Source organism: Glandiceps talaboti, chromosome 16, assembly GCF_964340395.1.
Source record: "Glandiceps talaboti chromosome 16, keGlaTala1.1, whole genome shotgun sequence".
Classification (NCBI taxonomy): domain Eukaryota; kingdom Metazoa; phylum Hemichordata; class Enteropneusta; family Spengelidae; genus Glandiceps; species Glandiceps talaboti.
In genome coordinates this window covers 8,985,361-9,009,763 of record NC_135564.1, presented here as the reverse complement: position 1 = coordinate 9,009,763, position 24,403 = coordinate 8,985,361, and the positions used below count along the sequence as shown (strand labels likewise).

At 34.9% G+C, this 24,403-nt stretch overlaps 1 protein-coding gene across 2 annotated transcripts in view; it reads right to left on the bottom strand.

Annotated features, from left to right (window-relative positions):
* LOC144447067 (uncharacterized) overlaps positions 1 to 24,206 on the bottom strand; it is an 82,089-nt gene extending 57,883 nt beyond the window's left edge. The window contains exon 1 of one of the 2 annotated variants that reach the window (XM_078136962.1): positions 24,002 to 24,206. The gene's annotated coding sequence lies outside the window, so the exon portion shown is untranslated. The remainder of the gene's footprint in view (positions 1 to 24,001) is intronic. The other variant, XM_078136961.1, reaches the window with a different exon arrangement.
* Between the last annotated feature and the right edge of the window lie 197 nt (positions 24,207 to 24,403).

Below are 24,403 nucleotides of genomic sequence, written 5' to 3'. Positions count from 1 at the left end.
TTCCGTCTAAGCTATGTATGATTCTTGGTGACCCACAAGAAAGAATGATTATAAATTTTGTTTCTTTAGTTATTCGGAAATATATCTATTGGGTAAAATTAAAGGAACAGAAACCATCCTTTAGGGAATTCAATTTATTACTTTGTAACATATATAATATAGAACTATTTAATGCTAGGGCAAATGATAAAGTAAATTTCCATCAAATGAAGTGGCTACCTTTGCACCAATTTTGTGTAAATACGAACACGTCATTAGTTGAAGTCTAGTTGCTGTTTTTTGTTTGTTTGTTTTTTCCAAAAAATCAAACTCTTTGGATGCAAGTCAAATTTTCTCTAGCCTTTCTTAGTATTCTTTTCGTTCTGTTTTTCCTTGTGTGCTGTATACTTCTTTGTTTTGTACGTAAATAAAAAAAAAAATTAAAAAAAAACAAAAAAAAAAAAAAAACGTGTGATGTCACACTTGTAAACATTTGTGTGTGTGTGTGGGGGGGGGGGGGGGGGGGGGGTTGACCTAAACGAATGATGTTCATTTATTGAGCTTGTGCGACATTGTGCGATCGTACCTTACACTTGCATGCCTTTCTTACAAGTTACATGCAGACAGACACTCTCTCTTTGCCTCTCTGTATCTGCCTCTCTATAAGCTTTCCTTTTTCTCTCTCTGCGAGTCTCTCTCAACCTCTCCCTCCCCTCTTCAGAAACAAGTCTTCATGAAGACATATTCCCCAATATTTCAACTTAGTAATTAACACTCTGAAGTTTCTTTCAATGAATGCCAATAAATTATTATCATGAAGGTCATGAAACAAAGTGACGTCCATATGTGGGTGACACAGTGTATTTGACATTTGTGCCACGTTTGGTTGAAATTGGCCCATGCAACACAAAGGGTTTACATAAATATATGCAAATTGCAGCAATTCAAACATGTTTCATTGTTTGGCTATTTGACAAATATTAATACTGTACCATGTGATGTAACACCAGAGAAATACATTCATCCACAAGCGATTCAATACTTTTTAGGGTGTACCATATTATGAATAACTCGAAGTCATCATATCGAACAAAAAAGTCTCAAAAATGTTCCTGGAGCTACTAGAGTTACTAGAGCAGCTTTAACTAGGTTTCTTCAGACAAACATATCCATGTACATAGCCAGATATGATGAGAACCAAACACGCGATGATTAGAACATTTGTAGAGAGAAAGAAACGGAGTGAAACATGAATATTCACATGGTGTCATGACCTATACATATACACTATGTGTACCTTCATTTGGCGGATGGACATGGGTGTATTTACCCAAACCTGACGTAAAACTATTCCACTCACCTACAAAACAAGCAAGCATTCTAAAATCACACAAACTGATACATAACAATGTTGCTGACATTGGACTCAGCTGCTACCATCTCATTGCTAAACCGCATCTCTTCGAGATCACTCATACAATTTTTCTACCTGCACCTTGTCTGGCATTGCAGCGCCCTCTATGGCCTATAATCATCACCAAGACAATGTTACCATGGCAACAACAGGTGATTTTACCTGATACATGATTTCAATAGATGGCTGGGATTTTGTTTTTTTGCTTAAAGATTACAATATGTTGACTTTATAACTCTTTGATCCTTTTTCTACTTCATTCATTATCTTGATTCAATCATCTTTGTGCTTTTCTATACAACAGATGAAAATTGCCTGAAAAAATTCTTCCCCAACACACGGCTACACTATGTAATATAACATCATGCAAGAGAATAAATATTGCTTTCATTTGTCTTTTCATTTCCATTTTGGTTACAAAGGTAAAATGTATGTATGTATGTATGTATGTATGTATGTATGTATGTATGTATGTATGTATGTATGTATGTATGTATGTGTGTGTATATATGTATGTATGTATGTATGTATGTAAACTATGTATGTATGTATGTACATGTATGTATGCATTATAACATTTCACATATTACACTACATGGTACTTTATCGTAATATCTCAAAATCAAAATACTGATGGGCATTCCTTTGTCTGAGAAACCACACTAAAATAGAAATAACACCAGCAGGTCTAGGTACTGGTACAATGCCTGTTATCAATACACAAGTATCACACATTATTATCAAGATTTCAATAACATCTACCGGAATGTGCATAATTTCATAATTTTACAACTCAACAGAAGGTTGATCAGATTCTGCAAGCTACATGTACCTTATGAGAACATGAACAACAAAGAATAGTGCATTCTACATGTTGTAATGTTGTCTGTTGTTGTCGTCTGCTGATTAAGCAATATACATGGACGGTGATATGCAAGAAATGGCATGACATTTGACATTGACCATTAAGGTCAAGGTCACAAAGCATATAGTATACCTCAACAGAAAGGTATTGAAGGTATCATGGGAATTTTATGACTGAAATGGCTGCCATTTGGCAAATTTAACAAGTTCACAAAGACAAAATGATGTACATATGCCTTGGATAAGATCTCATCTTTGTGCCATGTTTGAAGAAGTCTTAGTCAAAAACGTACCCCAACTTTTCAACTCACTCATTTACTTTTTGATTTTTTTTACAACAAATAGGCGCAAAAATCAGTTGACATTTAGACTATAATATTCCTGGAAATGTGAAATCATACAAACACGAATGTGATGAAGTCAAAGACATCGACTTTGAACAGACAACATTTCAAGCACTTATCACCATGGAGATTTTGCGATAACATTACTTAAGATTTTCGATATTTTGTTCACATTATTTTGATGGATATATTATGAACAGAAGAAGACCGTACTTGTAGTTTTAACTAATGACAACTCTCCCTCATTAGATATTAGATTTCCTAATGTTTTTCTTCATTCAGCAGAAAATACTTACCTAAGGGGTTTTGTCTCAACTGATTTCTTGTCTCAAGGCGAAAAAAATTCATACATGTATAATGTTGCAAGGATTTTCTGCTGAATGAAGAAAAATGTTAGGGAGTACTATAAGTATATCTTCTTGAACATAAATTATGAAAAATCAAGAAAAATAATGATTGGAACATTTTTACTCATATTTTGTGCACTACAACAACAATGACATGTATATGTGAGTTGTTATGAGCGAGAATGATCAACGGGGTACAAACTCACATTTTTTTTTGGTACAGATGTGTTCAAACCTGGCTCGTGTGGTGTACAATCTCTTTTATAACTACGGCACATGACCTACTTCCACAAAGCACAGCTACAACATTCAATATTTAACTGTTATTATAGAACCCTCTACAATTCAATTGTGAACAGCTCTAAATTAGATTTAGTTTGCTCATTGGATATGCTACAAGCACAGCTGGAGGACAGACTACCATTCAGATATTGATTTTGCCAATACTGTGTCTGACGATCCATTAAACTTGGAATTTCAATGCTAATTTTATCGATTATTTTTTTCTTTTCTTTTGCCACTGTAAATATAGCTGATATCACCTGACAGTGACAGGTTTGTTTGTTTGATATACCTTAATACTGGGTAAGTATTTACCTCCAAAGAGCGAGTGCAGTACTTACAGTACTTGTGAAACTGCACTGATCTTACTACTGTGGATCAAGAGGAATTTTTTCACTGACTTTTCACTTAAGAGGACACAAGCCCAATATTTTGTAAGACCTAAATACATGAATCAAGAAGGCCTGAAAGTTAGATGTGATACTGAAAGATAATGGTAACTTGTGTCCTCATGTGATAGTAAATTGCGTGACTGTACATAGCATCATTGTGACATGATGACTGTAAACAGCGCCATTAAGAGACGATGACTGTAAACAGCACCATCATGAGACGATGACTGTAAACAGCGCCATCCTGTATCACATGACCCTGTCTCACGAATCACATGACAGTAGTATTTTTATCGTGTATCACATGATGGCCACATGACAGTTGTACTTTTATCCCACATGAATATCATGGTGATCATGATAAATGATCACATGATGATCACATGACAGTTGTACATGTACTTATCCTGTATCACACAGGTCACATGACATTTGTATGTTTATCCTGTATCAGTTGAGTCACATGACAGTCATATTTTCATCCTGTATCACATGACAAGTAATGACAATGTATTTAAAATGAAAAAAAAAATTAACACAGGCATGAGATGAAACAAAAGTTTATGGAATAACATGTAATGAATAAATTAAATTAATACGTTATACAATTAAGCTATATGTCTAAAATAATGATAATTGGTGACTTAACGGTTTGTTTGCCATTTCTATAAATAGCAGTGATTGATGTCATAGCAATGTATGTGTTTATTCAACTCCAGTGATTCATATAGCACAGCTGTTGGCTGCTCATTTCATTTGAATGGTTTTAGTTTTATTCATACCCAGCAGATTTTCTTTAACAGCTTCTACACACAATGTAAAGGACAAATAAAAATAATAATTATATGGTATTCTTTGAATAACTTGATTTAAATCTATCCCTCTTCCACTTCGAAGAGGTAAGTGAGGACTAAAAAAATTGTGTGGTTCCGCTTACTTTCAATTTTAGAATAGGTGGGGTTTTCTAATTTTTTTTTCATATGTGAGTATCTAGTTCAGGTAGTTATGTTTTCCATTGTTTTCCATATGTGTTATTGGTTTCTTCCTATCAGACGTACAGCCATTACAGATTGGAAGAACAGTTTCACATTGTCTTTAAGTTGATGTCAGTTTCCACATCCGCTATTTCTCACGAGACTTCACAATTTTCTCAATGTTATAATTTTTTTCTTGAATACGTTAAAACAAGCTAAGGGTTGGCAGTCAAAAAAATAGGTGGTATGAGGTAACCCGAACCAAACAAATTATTTGTTAGGCCTGATCTGTTTTCTTTTTAAACACAATAAAGCAAAAGGGGACACTCTGTGAAACAAAGACAGTGCAAGCAATAAAAATTCTTTCATTTTTCACAAACCTTTCTGATGGCGCAGTTTAATGTTGTGCCCACTGTTAATGTACAAGCCAAGGAAATTTCCAATCTAGGGCATGTGAGGGCGCTCTACAAGTTAAGTAGGACACAAGTTTCACTGTGCTGCACACTGGTGCGACGGCAAACCTAGCCTTAGCAGACATTATCAGAATAAATTAATAAAATATTACACAAAACTCGTTGAAATACAATCTCTTTTACAGCTATACAAAACAATTTTCTATTGAAACATCAATTTTTCATTACCTAATGGATTATTTGCAGTCACTACTAAAAGCCTGTGGTATCGTGTATTCCTGGAAAGAACTACTTGTTCTTGGCAAGATCTGGGGTCGATGTTTCTGAGATTTATTTAAGGGCTTCTGTTGTAACGAGGAAGACTGACGTTAATTGCATGTCTAATCTATATCCATCCCATCCGACTTTCATTACCATTTTGTGTCTCTCTCATTTCACGGAATTTTTTGATATTAGGCCTAACAGAAAAAATTGTGTAGTTCCGATTACACTCAAATTTAGAATATGTGGGGGGTAGGTAGATTTTTTATTTTATTTTATATTTTATTATATATTTTTTTCATGCGTGAGTTCAGGTTTTCCATTGTTTTCCAAATGGTCTCTGTGTTGTTTATTTCTTCCTATCAGATGTACACTGTCAGCCATAACAGATTGGAAGAACAGTTTCATATTGTCTAATCAGTTTCCGCACCCACTATTTCTCATGAGACTTCACAATTTTTTGCGATTTTATTACTTTTTTCTCGAATATGTAAAAAAAAAAAGTTTAAGGTCAGCAATGAAAAACTAGTTGGGGGTCGGACCTAAAAATAAATGATGGAAAATTTAACAAAAACAGGTGTATTGTCATAATTTGTGACAATAATTTTCAAAATAACATGACGTGTATTGACATTTAGAACATCCAGATATTACATGTATGTAAATTTACTAAAACCTAAATTTACTAAAACAAAAAAAAGTTGTTTGGTTTTGGTTACCCGACCCCCACCTAGTTTTTCACGCCCACACAAACTTTTTTTCTATGTATTCAAGAAAAAAAAATAAAATCATGAAAATTGTGAAGTCTCCAAAGAAATAGCAGATGAGGAAACTGACATCAACTTAAAAAGACAATACAAAACTGTTCTTCCAATCTATAATGGCTGTGCATCTGATGAGAAGTAACCAATAAACATGTAGATAAAGAATACAATGGAAAACATACCTGAACTAGACACTCACATATGAAAAAAATTTAAAAATTAAAAAAAATAAAATAAAAAATCTAACTACCCCACCTATTCTAAAATTGAATGTAATTGCACACAATTTTTTTTATACCTTATTGGGGACTTCCAATTCTTTTTTCTTTTTTAAAAAAAATCTAATTTATAAAAAAAATTCTTGCATCAGTACTTCTCCATCAGTATCATTCAGTTGAGATGCAGTTTTCTTTAATTCTTCAATGTTCCTAATTCTAGCTTTTATCTCTACATTGTTGGGCATATTCTCTAGGGCTTTTCACAGAATTTACTAACTTCTGACTTCAAATGTTGACACTGTCTTGATTGCAGGGTTATTAGATTCGCACAACACAGTGACACCACTATCATCACCCACTTGTGACAGTGTATACAATGTAGTCTACAACATTGAGCAACAACAATTTTAGTTTGTGTCTATAAACCGAGACCTTGATTGCCAGAGTAGTAACTTGATAATCTCAACTTGGCAAGGCAAGTCAAAGTGAGCTTGATCCTTTTCTAGAAATCAGAATCACACACAGTTACATGATTTACGATGACTATACATATATTTTTTTCTTTACAAAAACAAAACTTGCAGTTATAACTTTTCTTGTATTTTGGACAGCAATATTGCGATATTATCACCACTATGCACACTCTACTATATATATATATGCACACTCTACTATATATATATATATATATAATTATTATTATTATTATTATATATGCACACATGCGCACGCACGCACACACACACACACACACACACACACACACCAACAAAATGAACTCTTTGTAATTAGCATGTTTTGTAAATACGCACAACAATGCATGCAATACAAAAAACGAATAGCAAATGTCTTGCATGATAATAATGATCTCATTTATACACACTATCTGATCATTAATGTTTCAACAACAAAAATGACCTCCGTGCATGAACAAGAAGCCATATAATATGTATATGTACGATTGACCCCAATTTTAAGAAATGAAAAAGTACAATGTACAACTTACCCTGAATCAGAGCAAAAAACAAACAAACCAGGAAGCCGAAGATCATGATTTTTTCTATGCATCAGACTAATAGCATGAGACACAACATCATTCACATTACTGGTGTCTTTGATGAGCCTCTACACAACAGACTCCTGGTAGTATACCTCAATATTTTGTGGAAAAATATCAAATAATGTCAATATAGTTTGCGGTCGAAAAAAAAAATAAATTTTGCATTCAGGATGTTGTATAACCAGGGTCTTGAAAAATTAAACATTAAAACACAAAGAGTAACCAATTTGATTATCATTGAGCAGGTTCAACGCAACAATAATGTAGAATGTCTGGTTGCCATAGAAACCAACTATCAGATCCCAGAACAAAGGACTATGTGAAATGGCTGATTTGTACACAGAATGTAGGCCAAGGTCATCGTAGAAAAACAATTGATCATGTCATAATATCTCGTATCAGTTGTGTCCTCCAAATTTCTATTAACCGAGTATCATTGCATTTTTCTTAATTTTAATACAAAACACGGACCATCTTGAAAAGATAAGTCTAAATTTATATCTATTTTTTTCCTGTTCATTTTTTCAAATCTGATTTTTCTGGTTATTATTATCCTTTTCAAATATTTTGTATTTCATTAGCAATCTTCAATCAGATGTTCTCTTCTATTTATTACATATTTATATCTTTGGATGACCTATGACCTTTGACCTTCCTTTCTAATTTTTGTTTCCAAGGGTGAATTTCTCTCATATTTCTGTGAAAAATCATACATATTGGCACACCTGTTTTTTAAACATATTGTACACCTATCACAAGCTATTATTATCCAATCATATATTGGCATTAAATAAACTTGTCACTAGCCATTATCCAATCATGTGCCATCTATTAAAACATATCGCAGGGCTGTCACTGGCCATTATCCAATCAGGTGCCACCTACTGGCATATTGTAGACCTGTCAGTAGCTATTATCTAATCATGTACCATCTAATGATCTATTTTAAGCATATCACAGACCTGACACTAGGTACTATTATCCAATCACATGCCCCTACAAGCATGTTGCAGACCTGTAAATGTTACTAGCCATTATCCAATCATGTAAACATATCACAGACCTGTCATTAGCAATTATCCAATCATTTGCCACTATTAGCATATTCATATTGCAGATGTCACTAGCCATTATCTCACCATGTCACATACATGTCAGAAGCCATTATCTAATTATATGCTACCTATTACAATATAGTATTAGCATATCTCAGACCTGTCATGGCCATTTTCAAACAATGTAAGCATATTGCAGACCTGTCATTTGCCATAAATGTCTACCCTATTCACCAGACTGTATTACATAGATAGTATCCCCAAATATTTTTCTTCATTCATTCATTCATTCAACCAAGGGAAATATGAGCAGCCTAAGGGGCCTTGTCACTATGAGTCACTAACGGAGTAGTGACAAAAACCCTTAAGTCATAAATATTTTCTGGCAGAATGAAGAAAAATATTATTCAAGCATAATTTATGAAAAATCAGGGAAAATAAGGTAATTTGGAATGTTATGATTCATATTTTGAGTGCCACAGAACCAATGACGTTTGAGTTGTCATGAATGATACATACAACAACCAGAGTAGGAAAACTCATATTTTCTGTTCGAACGTGTTCAACCTGGCTTGTGTGTGTGTGTGTGTGTGTGTGTGTGTGTGTGTGTGTGTGTGTGTGTGCGTGTGTGTGTGTGTGGTAAAACTAATATTGTCCATCTTGCTATATACATGTACTAACTTGCTAAATGTCTGAATACGAAGTAGTGACAGCATATATAATTATGTATTTTGTTTTGTTGGTGAACAAAGCCATGTGAGTGTGTGTATACATACTAGATATAATAATTATAATTACTGGTTTATTAAAACAAAATTGTGACCAAAAATTAAAATGGTCAAATTGCTTTGAGTTCATATATCAGTAAAATAAACATTTTTTTTTTTTTTTTTTACAGCCATACTTGTAATTGCAGTAGCTTTTGATTTTTTTTCAAATGTGAAGCACCTATGAGCACTGTCGTGGATATATGGTGCTATATAAATGTTTATTATTATTATTATATTAAAAAGGTGATCAAGGAAACAAGTCCTAAAAGTTGTAAAAGTCGAATACAAAGTACAAAGATTATAATTATAATGTCATTTACGAGGAACAAAATAAAAGGCAGGTAAACAAAAAATAATAAAATAAACAAAAAAAAACTAACAAACAAAAACGTCAACACATTAAAATACAATTTACTCAACCAACCTAATGCTATACATACAACAGGACTGTTTTCTCTTCGCTTTGTCCTACACTCGAAAGTGACTTTTCCATTGAAACGGGTAGGATACTTGTAATGACTCGGGGGATGGAACTAGGTGGTGAAGTCTGTGATTATCCTTTACTGTGATTGTGCAAACATCTTACAAATATTGTTTATGCCTATTCTCAAGGGTGGCAATGTTAAACGGAAGAGCCTGGCTGTACGAATGAAATGGGTAGATTACACGGAGTGCACTTTTTTGAACATGTATTGTCCAACAATTGCAAGCATAAGATGTCAGTCATAAGTATGTACATCAACTGTTCATGCAATGTGTGCCATTTCCAGCTTATAATAATTCTATATGTTTAATTTATTGAAACCATATACATCTTGTACATGTGTGTAGTGACAACAGGGTACACGGTTACGAGTGTTCATGACCAGTGTTTCTGCTATTGAGAGGTTGGGAAACCCTGGTACAGTGAATTTCACAATACTGTTCAGCTTTTCTGTTTAACCATGCAGAAACCAACAAGAAACTGCACATATGCCACACTTCCACAGCCAGATTGCTTTTTTTTGCTACATTTAGTCTAAATGAAATACACCATTTAAATGTATTGCAACACCATCCAGCTCTCAGCAGCCAATGTTTTTCTTAGCAACAACCACTCGGGTGAAGTGAAATGTCATTTGCGGTGTTCAGTTGATGTCTGTATGGTGGCATTTGATGTCTGTATGGTGTGGCATGTGTAGTTCATTTCACTTAGACAAAATGTAGCAAGAAACTGTAATCATTCAATCTTGCTATCTTAAAGTGTAGCGTGTCCAGTTTCTTGTTGGTTTCTGCGTGGTTGTATCAAACAGAAAATCTGAACGGTATTGTGAAATTCGCTGATAACAAAACGGGGAATATCATAAAACTGGCATACATGTGTAGCTATGGATAATATTTGGTCAGGAACCATGGTAAAATGATGTGGAAACTCGGCTAGATATTACCTGCTTACCAATATTAACAAAAACACTGATAAAATAACGCAATTGTCTTTTACTTCTTTGACATGTACATCACCTACATATCAAATGTCAATTTCCATTAAAAATTGATACTCAAAACAAAAGTGAAATTACAAAATGTATGTATAGGTTTTCTTTCCTATCATGGGTTAAATATCCATCAATATTTACATAAAATTAGTTTTGATGACAATATGAAAATAATAAGTTCATGACCTCTCTAAATTGTATCACTGTACATTACACCCTCCCCCCCCCCCCCTAACAAAAAATAGCCAAAGATTTTCACCTTTTGAATTTTTTTTTTTGCACCATTGATAGATAGGTTTTCTCATGTGGATTGCTTCCACTGCTATCAATGATGTGTGATATCAGGATTTGTTGCATAAATTAAGTAACAATGTTTCTAAAATACAAGTAGCTTGAAGAGAGTAAAAAACAATTACATGAACCATTGATAATATATACATGTATGCACTTTATTGTCATATCATATCATGTCATGTCATGTAGTTTATTACTGTGTCCTATGTGAACTTATCAAAATATACATACATTATACAGTTCTTATTACAGTACACAAAGAAAGAGTCGCATCCAGTCCTCTGGGTTATACAATGTAAGACACAGTATACAACATGAAAGACAGAGATAAATACATGTAGTTGTCACATGTCCTCAATTGTAGATGGTATGTTTCCTCGTAGCCATCAAAAACCCAAGTTAAACATTCAGTCAATGCAGCCTAGCTAACCATTCATCAGCCACTGACAACTCGAGCTAACTGCTCTGCCACTGGCAACCATGATGTAGCTAACTCCTCAGCCATCAACAATCCTATGTAGCTAGCCATTCAGCCACCTACAACCCTAGCTAATTGCTTGGCCACTGAAAACCCAAGCTACTATTCAACCATCAACAACTCTCACTAACTGCTTGGCCACCAACAACCCTAGCGAACTGCTAAGCAATCGACAACCCCACCTAACTGCTCAATCACAGACAACCCTAGAGAACTGCTAAGCCCAAGCTAGCTGCACAGCCACAGACAACCCTAGCTTAGTAGCTACACATGTAAATGCTTGACCATCAACAACCCAAGCTAACTGTACAGCCACAGACAATCCATTGATTGATTGATTGAATAAATTGATGAGAAAAATGAACAATTTTAATATTTAAAATAATTACACAAATTTAAAATCACAGCCATAACTACTAGTTACAGCATACATGTATGATATAATATGCTAAAATATGGAAGTTAACATTGGACAAATTTCACAATGTTAAAATGTGATAGACGGATTGACATATACAATGTACATCTCATGCAATATTAGAACTATCCAGTCAACTGTCTTGTGTAACTGCAACAATAACAGGAAATGATGACATTCATCCATAATTATTTCAAGAGGTGTGTACAATTGCAAACGATAAACAACACCTTTTTTTTTTACAAAATGACACCATTATTTACACTCTCATGAATGGAAATGAAATTAACAGTTCCATAACCAACTCTGCAATTTGAATAGATAATTTTCACTACATTATATTTCATGAAAAATGAGAGATTTTGATAATATTATATATCAGGCACTTTTGATTAATATTTCATACCCATGTCACATATAAAGTGACACAAAAAACATCGCCATGGTTATATGCAATTTTGGTTCCAGACAAAAGGACCTTCACCTTAATGTCAGAGCTAGGTCACAGTGGTTTTTTTTTTTTTTAATTTCACTTAGACTGTAACCAGGTAATATGGAGAAATTCATCCATTAATCTTACGAAACTGGCAATGTGAAATTTACATAGAAAGAAATGTACATAATTTACATAGCACTAGCAGGCCTGACCAGAATGTAATTATGTCTGTCCACAGCAGCTAGCAGACCAGAGAAGCCTTTCATTACTGGCAGTGTAAATATCATTGAATTTGAAGATAAAATATGCCAGACACAATCACTAAACAATTCATTACCAAACATGTTAAACACTGCAATATAATACATGTAGGGATGTAAAGCGAGTAAAACTCAACGAATTCCACACACAGAAGGGGCCAAGCAAGGGATGAAAAAAAAACATGTTTTATTTGAGAGGCACTCTGCATATGCACATGTACATGCATGTGTTTGTATGTTACCATGAATGACAATAGATAACACAATAAATATCTTGATATTATATCAGGAAATATGATGTGGGTATCTTTCAAAGTTGTTTTCTTTTTTGTCAACGTACGTACATACATTTCATAAAATATCATTTTCTGAAGGAATATACCAATTTTAGACATCTCACAAAACATAAATTTGGAATTCATTTTTTCTGTTCCTTCACTTCAGGTTCACTGATTTTACAGACACACAGCCACATGCAGACACACACACACACACACACACACACACACACACACACACAAACACACACACACACACACACACACACACACACACACACTCACCCTCACATAAAGAATTTTGATTATTTGAAATTCTACAAAAATGGTATTTTACATACTACATCTGCATTTAAATTAAAAACCAGTGATTCAAAACATTAATGAATCTAAATATTCACAACACGAATCTATTTTGCGGGAAAATGACACTCGCAGGCACTGAATTCACCTATTTTGGACTGCATCTGCAGACAATTCAATATCAGGCGAGGTAATCAATTTCCATTTACACAAAATGACAGTCAGATCCGTGGGCACCGGACTAAAATAGACATACTTAAACACAACAACATACATGTACCTATACCTCTAAGAAATCAAATTTACTCTAAAATTCACATTTTTGGAAAATAAGAAAGACGACACTTAAAATTGATAAATAGATTTTTGAATTATCAAAATAATTTTATTCAGCTTTAAAACTAACTTCCATCATTTTTTTGCTCCTTTTCTCAACTGCTTGTGTTACCATGGTAATAATTTGATTATCAAACTACGAATTTGAAATACCTTAGTTTGTGTGTAGAGTTAGGCTATCAGTATATGCTATTTGCCAGATACCGTTCAATATCTTGTTACGAGAGGTCACTTTTCCAGTAATAACAGCAAGCCGGAGGTGAGCCATTTTACTGGAAAAATGACCCCGAGTAGCAAGATGTGGAACAGTATTTGGCAAATAACATACTTATACGTCACCTGCGACTACGAATTCATTGTTGAATGTCTAAAAATGCTGTTTCATTTCAAAATAAAATCACTGTAATGCAGTTGTTTACATCTCAGCCTTAACTTTATCACCCAATCAGAGTGCGCGTTTGCTCTGTAGTATGACTATGATGTTATCTTTATACTATTTGCATATCACCCAAAGTCAAATTCAAACTAATCACCTTCAGCTGAAAAATGAGTGCGTCCTTGTTTTGCATACTGTATTCCTTTATTAAAATGTACAGAAAAGTTCGTAATATGCTTTGTTGTTCCAGTTAACCGAAAACTGCACTCTCTGTGGCGGTAATTTTGATATCATTAATAAATTTAGGAATTCATGTTTACGATCGTGTGACGGCCGTGTGCTCGCCATCACTGGATTTTCGCTGTTCTGTGTGGAATTTTTGACGATTTCCCTGTGACACGAAACGTACAGTTCAAAGACTTATTACAATGTATACAACGATGATATTTTGTACGGTTGACAATAAATTTGGCATTCGAAATGCTGGTTACAGCTGGATTTCTAGTTGTCTGCTAGGTTTTTTTACAATGGGATGTGCAGTGATCACGTGATACAACAAGGAAAAATACAGCTGTTGGTGAATAATACACCTTCATATCTGCAGGGCTCTCGACCAATCAGAATGTGAGATTGGTGACAGGTGGCGTAAAAGACATGTTACTTGGTTTGTATGTAGAGTTGGGCTATCAGACATGTTAATTGGCTTATGTGTAGAGTTACATTTTGTAGGCTAGTTTCAGACACGTTACTTGGTTTATGTGTACAGTTACGCTTTCAGACACGTTACTTGGTTTGTGTGTAGAGATAGGCTATCAGACATGTTACTTGGTTTGTGTGTAGAATTAGGCTATCAGACATTTTACTTGGTTTGTGTGCAGAGTTAGGTTACCAGACATGTTACTTGATTTGAGTGTAGAATTAGCTGTGTGTAGAGTTAGGCTTGTATCAGACATGTTACTTAGTTTGTGTAGAATTAGGCTATCAGACATTTTACTTGGTTTGTGTACAGAGTTAGGTTACCAGACATGTTACTTGATTTGAGTGTAGAATTAGCTGTGTGTAGAGTTAGGCTTGTATCAGACATGTTACTTAGTTTGTGTAGAATTAGGCTATCACACATATCACTTGGTTTGGGGGTCAAGCATTGATGTATCAACAAATCACCTAAGTTGATCCAACACTTTGGAACTCACTTTCACTTGACATTCATCAGACCTCTAGCCTGGCTTTCATCAAAGCAAAACTGAAGACCCTTTAGTTTAACCAGCATATCTGGTGTACAGGGCTTCACATAACAGTCTTTTCCTTGTCTTGGATATGTCATTTTTGAAGCCTTGAACAAGTGGTTTTCGAACATTGTCATCCCAAGTAGCATTTCTCAAGATTTTAATAATATCAATTTAAAATAACAACACTGATCAATTGTGACACTGCATAGGCAGGCCGCCATATTTGTTTTTCTACATTCTCACAAATCACTCAAGAGCTAGGTTGAGAACACTTTGATAGTGGAACTGTTTCCTTCAAGTATAGATGCTATTCTTACTGTAGATAATGAATAGAACTGTACGAACAATGTACGGCTTAGATTTCATGGGGTTACACGAAGAACAAAAAGTAACATTTGAAGTGAAACTATAACTGGAAGTAACAATTTACATGTTCATGATATTTAGTTTCATTGCACACATTGTTCAAGTCCTGGTTCAAGTCCTGAATTCATGATTTTGCAACTGCCGCTGCATTTCAAGTAGAGTGTCGTCGTTCGTTGTTATCACACATTTTCCAGTGTAACAATGGAACCAGACTCTTCATTTCTGAATGTACGTGTCCACTTAATCATATCTCTACTACTAGTGGATGTCTCTGACCAGCTGGGCCATTCAATTGTTAGCTGGGGGTTGAGCCAAGTAAACAACATCATAAACTCATTTCGGTACAAACGATGTAACCATGCTTCAGTAAGCATAACATTATAAACAGATTCTAACGTTGAACTCCAATGATTCTAGACCCCATCTATTTCCATTATTAACATGTACATGCAGCACAAAGAACCTTCGTTTTTTTTAATGTCATTTTCAAAATTGACTATAAAGTATAAATATTGATAGCTACAAGATCAATAATGCATTGAATTACCAGTATCACATACAATTAGTTTAACCACTTTAAAGACAGTTTCCAATTGAATTGTGTTTTTTCAATATGTTTATTACTCACGTGGGCCTTGCATGTCAATGATATTGTATAATGGTTAAGCTAACTATGCAAGGAATTGCCAATCTGAGGAAAAACATCAACTTTATCCATGACCTGCACATGTACATGTAACTCACTGTACTCAAAAAAAAGTTTGTATTGATATTATTATTGACTTACAAAATCATAGTCTGCAATTGGTTGATATCATTATTGACTTACAATATCAGAGTCTGCTATTGGTTGATATCATTATTGACTTGCGATATCAGAGTCTGCTATTGGTTGATATCATTTTTGACTTACAATATCATAGTCTGCTATTGGTTGATATCATTATTGACTTACAATATCATAGTCTGCTATTGGTTGATATCATTATTGACTTACAATATCATAGTCTGCTATTGGTTGATATCATTATTGACTTACAATATCAGAGTCTGCTATTGGTTGATATTATTATTGACTTACAAAATCATAGTCTGCAATTGGTTGATATCATTATTGACTTACAATATCATAGTCTGCTATTGGTTGATATCATTATTGACTTACAATATCAGAGTATGCTATTGGTTGATATCATTATTGACTTACAATATCAGAGTCTGCTATTGGTTGATATCATTATTGACTTACAATATCAGAGTCTGCTATTGGTTGATATCATTATTGACTTGCGATATCATAGTCTGCTATTGGTTGATATCATTATTGACTTACAATATCATAGTCTGCTATTGGTTGATATCAATATTGACTTGCGATATCAGAGTCTGCTATTGGTTGATATCATTATTGACTTACAAAATCATTGTCTGCTATTGGTTGATATCATTATTGACTTAAATTGAATCTTAATTTAGTTTTGCTAAGACTTGATTAAAATCCAAACTATTTCTGCTTGAGACTCAATTACTTTTTAAGGTCCTAAAAATTGATACATGTACTGAGTGATGTAGTAGAATTTGTTTAATGACTTCCATGTACTATATAAATATTATTAATAAATCAATTCTTACTTAAATCCTTATGTACACAAAGTACATGATCAGTTGTTAAGAAAACTAGTGTAATTGACAGAATCAGGTTACTGTGAACCATGAGTTAGAGAAAGTGAAAACGTTTAAAAGACTTCTCCCAAGCAGATATGTGACAAATACACAAATATTTACACATCAGTACTCCAAATTAACACTTTCCTTTGGTAGTCCCCGTGGGCTCCCAATTTCAGAAAGTGGTAGTCCATGGATTGTGACCAGTAGTCCTAACTGGTAGTAGTCCTAGTTTCTCTATTTGAAATGTGTGTTATTAAAATAATTTTGTGTCTGTAAATCTTCCATCCTTCAAACCTAATTGGGCTACCAGCTGCAAATTATGATAGTCCCATGACAAGAATTAGTAGTCTGTGGACACGGGACTACCGTTAATTTCGAGCCCTGCACGTAAACACTTACATGTCTAAGAGTTGGTTGATGTCAGTCATGATGAGAAAAAGAAGAAGATTTTTTTTTATTATACCAATTGCAGAAATGTGAGAAATATACAGAACATTGACATATATTAAATATTTACATGTGAATCTTACAAAGGTCGAACAGTTTGAGTACAAGTGGCCACTTTGGAATCTGCAGGTTGCAGATTCATGCCTCGCAGTTGCCGTTTGTTTCTGGATGTTCAACATCATTGTGAAAGATCTGAACTATGATTTGGCCCATAAACCAAGCTGTATAATTGAGGACCTGGTATATATAGGTTTAGGTCTATACTATGGGTAGTAATAATAACTCACTCTCACAAATGGGGTACTACAATTAAAACTTTAGTTTAGAAAGTTGAGGGCTTGATTTCTACGATTTCTCTCTGCTTTCTTTAGCATGACATTTCATTCCTACCACTTACATTGTAGTTTTGCTGTTGGAATATTCATGTAATTGTGATGATGTACAAGTTCTCTTCTTCCACTTTTGATTGAGAAACAGACATATTTTGAACAAATGACTTTGTCCTTCTTCATGTCTGTTTCTCAATCAAAAAGTGGAAAAAGAAAACTTGTGTATGAATCTTTTAGTGCTTCCATGATAAATATATAGTATTATGATGATGCTATCGCGTAGTTGTGTGACTTACTTTCGGACTGAAGGGCGAGTTTGTAGTAAACTGAACAAAGTAACCAATTACAACTGCCTGTCAGTATATGATAGATTACTACTGTCACGCACTGTTCATCCTTTCCCCAGGAGGAGATTTAGCTAGATTTTCAGTAGAATTTGTCCATTTCTCTGTTCTTAGCTCTGACAACATCATACATCAGTTTCCCTCAAGCGTGTGGGTCACCCGACCACAGTCTGTTTCCCTGTGGCTCAACCTTCGGGGAAATATGCATTGTTAAGTTAACCCAAAATCCCGCAAGGAAACAGAATACGATCTTCAAAGCACTTTCAGGTGCTATGCCGATCTACATCTAAATTACTGACATGTTGACACAGAGAGACAATATTCATAATTTGTGAGGCGACAACATCTTGAATATTCCATGAGCAAAAATCACTAACTATGGCCTGCTCCTCTACACTTAAGGGAATAACCATAAGTCATTATGACTTGAGGCCGATCAATAACATCTCACAGTCGGTGTTTTTTTTTTGCTAAGATCTGGGAACCCCTGTAACAGGGGAGGGAATTCTGGTGAAATTTGGAAAGCTAAATCCATAGCGAGTTCTGTAATTTTGGTGTGGAACCATGGTAAAATGTCAGGGGAACACAGGTAGATTTTACCTGCTCACCGCCCTTAACAAATACACTGACAGTTCAAACATACATGTAGACTCAAGTATAATAGATAGTTATCTTCACTACATTTGTACTTTATCACGGAACATTTTTCTGAACTGTAGTATTAATTCCTATATTTATTGCTTTTTGTCGTCTTTCACACATATGTATAAATGTTATATCTCTTTTAGCGATTTCACTTTTACTGAGTATTTTTTTTAGTGCCATATATGATGTAATTATAGTCTTTGTGTATCAGTGTTAGTTAGTGTTATTTTTCAGTTTATTTTTAAATATCTTGGACATATTAGCACTCTCGTTTTATTTTCATCACCAAGTATACATAAAATTATACAAAAAAAATATATAATAAGAATAATCTTGTCCTAATGACCAGCCATAGTGTACTAAGCATACACAATAAAGACATCTCAAAATTTGTAGGAAAATGTTGAGAAAATTACCTCTTTACCTTAGCTGTCCCAAGACAAATTTGATTCTAGTAAGTACAATCATAGCCTGTTTATATCTATAGCTCACTCAGTGGCCATTTCAACAGGGACGACAGTCACATTTTGTGAACTTTAATTATATGTATTTTTGGGTAAATCTAGAAATCCACAATGACAGACTTATTAGATGAAAACAATGAATTACAGGAGAAATGAAGACGCTTTGGTGTTTCACTCATGAGACACGATGTTTTTTTACACACAGAGAGAGACAACTTCGATCAAATGCTAGAGAAATTATAAAGGTGCCACCCTACTGGGGGATGAGAGGCAAACAAGGTACCATGTTGATTATCAGTTGGAAAGTAAACAATTGATGCCATTGAGATCATCAAGTCCATGGGTAATTGTTTCAGTAGAAGCCTGTTTTTACGGCACTGTAAAGAAATACATGTAGTAATGCTTATCACAGGGATCTTGCAGTGTGTGCTGTGTCTCTGTTATTGTTCATGTAGAATATTGAACTATGTCTATCTCTGTGTTAACATCATGTATCATGTTCCATGAGTGAAACACCAAGGCAACTTCATTTTTCCTGTAATCTGGTTCCAAGCACTAAATACTGTTTATACCATGCAAGAGCCAAGTTGAACAAAAAATATGGAATTTACACTCTGGTCGCTCTACATCACGACTACGTGCATACACGACAATGTGTGCCTACATCATTAGTTCTGCTATGTTTGAAATATGAGTCAAAATGTTCAGCCATCACTTTCCCCTATTTTTCTTCAATATTCCTGGTTATGGTATAATCATATTAATCTCCAATATTTTTCTTCATTCTTTCAACCGAAAAATTTGAGTGAAAAAAAACCTCATCTAGCGACTCATAGTGACAAAGACCCCTTAGGTCACTCATATTGTCCTTGACTGAATAAAGAAAAATAGTTGGAAATAAAATTTCAATATCTAATGTTTGGTTTATCACAAAGCTGTATTTTCAATGTTTGGACAATATACATCATACATGATATTGAAAGTGAAGGTGATCATTCAACTGTATAGAGGGCATACTTTCAATAACGCTGGCGCAACCCCCTCCACACCTCACCCCCAACCCCCATCTTGCGCCAACCAAAAATGCCATTTTTTTGTACAATATTATTTTCAATCGTTCCAATTAGACAATAGATCACAAGCCAATATTTTCAAGGATTCTTTTTTTAAACTTAGAGAACGATATAAACTTTCTGACATTGTGACAGGCCCAGTACAATACATGTAATATACGATCAGCATCATAAGGCTAAACTAATTGATTTTTGGGTCCGTACCCAAAAAATCAGAACCATAATGAAATTATGATTTCAACCTAAAATCGATTTCTAATTAACATGTCTAATTATTGGTATCTTAACAGTTTTCAGTGAATATACTGTTGGCTGTCTGTTCTAAAATAATAATATTCCAGTTCGAAAAAATGATACTACAGTTACAGCTAGCCAGCTTTAACTTGTGGGATAATGTTGACATTGGATGTAAATTAAAGGGATGTATATATTATCAGCTGTCTGGCTAAATATGGTATCAAACAAAAAAAATTGGTTCTAAACAACAGAATTGTGCGATGAAATCCCTTTTGCGCCACTGATAAGACAGTTAGTGCTCTGAGACCATAGGATTCAAACATTTGGGTTTAAGTAAGGTCGACATAAAACAGATATATTGTATGATATAGAACAAACTATATATTGTACGTTTACGTTGCATTATTTAAAATGTATTTTAACCGATATACACATTTGTGAGTTAATAGGCTATTACACAGAGTACTATTAATGTTTAGTGCACTGACACTTCTGTAAACTGACTCTGTTGTGGCCTGGATTACTATGTAAAGTATGCAAAGTGGAAATGACCCAGGAAAAAACCTATTACTGCGAATCATTTAGGTATTTGATGAGTTCCTGCTGCCACTGCTCAACATCATCTGTCTATTGATGTAGAACAACAAACACAGCACAGTCAGTTCTACAAATGACCCAGATACAAACACTGCTATAGTATGAACATTAGTATGCAAATAATACCGAACACCTGGTCAAACCCCAGTTTTGTCACAGGACTCGTCAACAATGCTGGTAAAACAAACATAAAGGTTAACATCTAGTGTAAAAGATATGATTTAACTGGAACCTGGATGGCCTAGGCATACAGATTGGTAGAGCTCGAAATGAACTTTTTCCTTTGGTAATCCCAGTGGGCTACCAATTTCGGAAAAGTGGTAGCCCAAGGATTGTGACCAAAAGTCCTATATGTTCCAGAACTGAAAACAGAGTTCCTCTATTGGAAATATGTGTCATACTCTGTAAATCTTCCATCCTTTGAATCATTGCATAATCAGTGGTAGTCAGCTACAAGCTGTAACATGTGGTAGCCCGATGAAAAAAATCGGCAGTCTGCGGACACGGGACTACCGTTAATTTCGAGCCGTAATTAGCATTTCCTGAAAGCTGACAAAGCCTAAATCCAATATTTCACCTGTCTGGCTACTACAGGTTTTTTGTAGTCAGTTTGTGTTGTGGGCAAAGAAGTAATCAAATTATACATACTTCTAAATCAAATAAAGAGCGGAAACAAGATTAATCAACTGAATTGTGAATCAAAAGACATACAAGAAAAGTATCATGATTATATTATTATAATATTTCTTCACTTTTTAAAATAAAATGATAAATTTGAATATTTGTGGCTTAATTAATCAACACATTTGTAATTTTTTTCCACAGTTTAACAAGATAGAACTTACAGAGAAGTGATAAAGATGGATACTGAAGGTTGGGCAGCTGGTTGGGTTACAAGATGGATGGATGGATGGATGGATGGATGGATGGATGGATGGATAGATGGATGGATGGATGGATGGATGGATGGATAGATGGATGGACAGGTAGATGGATGGATTGATGGCTAGATAAATGACTGGACAGACACAGACAGACAGACAGACAGACAGACAGACAGACAGACAGACAGACAGATGCACACATGCATGCATGTATGCACATACATGTTTGTACACATGCATGCACACACATGTCACATACACACATGAAATCTGAGGTTAAATCAATTTTATCTCCAACATATATTATAGGCGAAAGGAACATCATTGCATAAGAATTTTTACTGTGTACTGATAAAGTGTTTACTACTCACAAGTTGCTTTATTTATATTTGTGAAATGACGTGTGATTGACGTAAAAATTCTCAGTCACAACCGTAACAATAACATGATTAATTTCAGCAGGTAGTGAGCATCTCATTGACTACTAGTACTGCCTACATCATGTTTACATATGGACTTGGTCACACATACTGATTCTACGCTGATGGATTTGAGAATAAAAAAGTCAATTGTGATGTAAACAGTTGCCCTGTTACACATACATTTGTTGGCATGGAGTCGAATCCTATCCTCGCTGCCATATTGTAGTAAAGGAGAAAAGTTGTGCCTGGCTGGGCCGGGACTCAAACCTGTGACTAAGCACACTAGACGGATACACTACCAACTGTGCGATGCAGACTGACGTCCACCAACCCAACCACAACGCCCTACCTACATGCACATACATGTACATTGTACATGTACAGGAACGGGTACTTAGTTGCCGTACCTTTAAAATACCATACACAACCTAGCTGCCCTGCATGTGCACTATGATGTACATGTACATTTTTTTTACTTGTGCCTGGGTGTCACATACACCAATATTAAATCACAGGAGGGCAAGTTTCTACACACATCTATGGGCGTTTAATCAGTCAGAAATAGATTGTAACAAGGATAACAAACAGTCCTGACTTCCACCAGAGGGGGCAGTCAAGAGACTGACATATTAGAGCTACTGGGGGGCTACTGCAGTTCAACGCACATGCCAAGTACACACCAACACAAGATATTGTAGACATGATGTATTATTACAAAGGTGAGGGGAAACATCCCTTCTTGATGTGGTGCATATGTTTATACAGCAATTTAAATGCCTGTAACTAATTGTCCAATGCAATCAATCATTTGAAGTGGTTTCATAGCAAAATTTCTCTCCCTACTTTTGCATAAAAAATCAATTAGTTATTAAAATTAAATAAATCATGTCACCAAATGCAAAGTTTCTATTACTCATAACAGTTAACTACTTGTACATTTGGTAAATTCAGAAAAGTTGGTCTCTTTTCCACCCCAGGGTGCGGGGGTGATATTTTTTCATATCGGTATTACATTGCATCCTTGCAGACCATTGAAAATATTTTAACTGTTATACACAAATCGAAATCAATATTACAATAATAATTTGAATGAATTGTTTTCAGATCAGCTGGTTGACTGAAAACAAACCCGTTCCGTGCTGTTTCAGGTCACTGGTCCTTTTGAGATACATAAATGGAGTGCACATCGATGTACAACACTACATGTAGGTGCAATCACGGGTGTGATAGCAATGTTTATGAATGATCATCGGTCAGTAAGCCGAGATGTGCATGCATGTGCAGCCACCGAAAAAGACACCATTCGTCGAGGTCGCTGCAGCAGCTGAGCGATTGACAAAGCGATCCTTAACGCGACGCTGCTGAGGCAACTGAAACGCCTAATACGTAAACATTTGTCTTTTCAACGCATCATTTCTAAAAATATCTGCAATAACAAACAATGAAAATGACAAGTGGAGAGGATAAATGAAAGAAAGAGATGTACAACACGATAGCTGGCCTACCTACAGTCATCAGCATGCTTCCCCTCCACGGTCAGATCACCCTCAGCTGGCACGAAGATTACAGAATAAAATCAACCGGGATTGTCATAGCACCGATTTAAAAAGATACAGAGAATACAGGTTTAGAAAATCTGTGATCACGGTTAAAATTTAGCAAGGAACACTGAAAAGAAATAAAAATGATTATTTCGGAGATGCTATTCCATCCACCGGCATCGCTGATGACGTCTCGGTTTCTGCTACTCCCCACTAATAGTGACGTCATTTCCTCTCTTGCAGACGGCGCAGTGTGCTGCATGCTGGCGCTTTTGTTGTTGTTGCATGTGTGTGTGTGTGTGTGTGGGGGGGGGGGGTCAATTTTAAAACGTACTGTGCATTCATCAATTAATAATAATAGTGCAA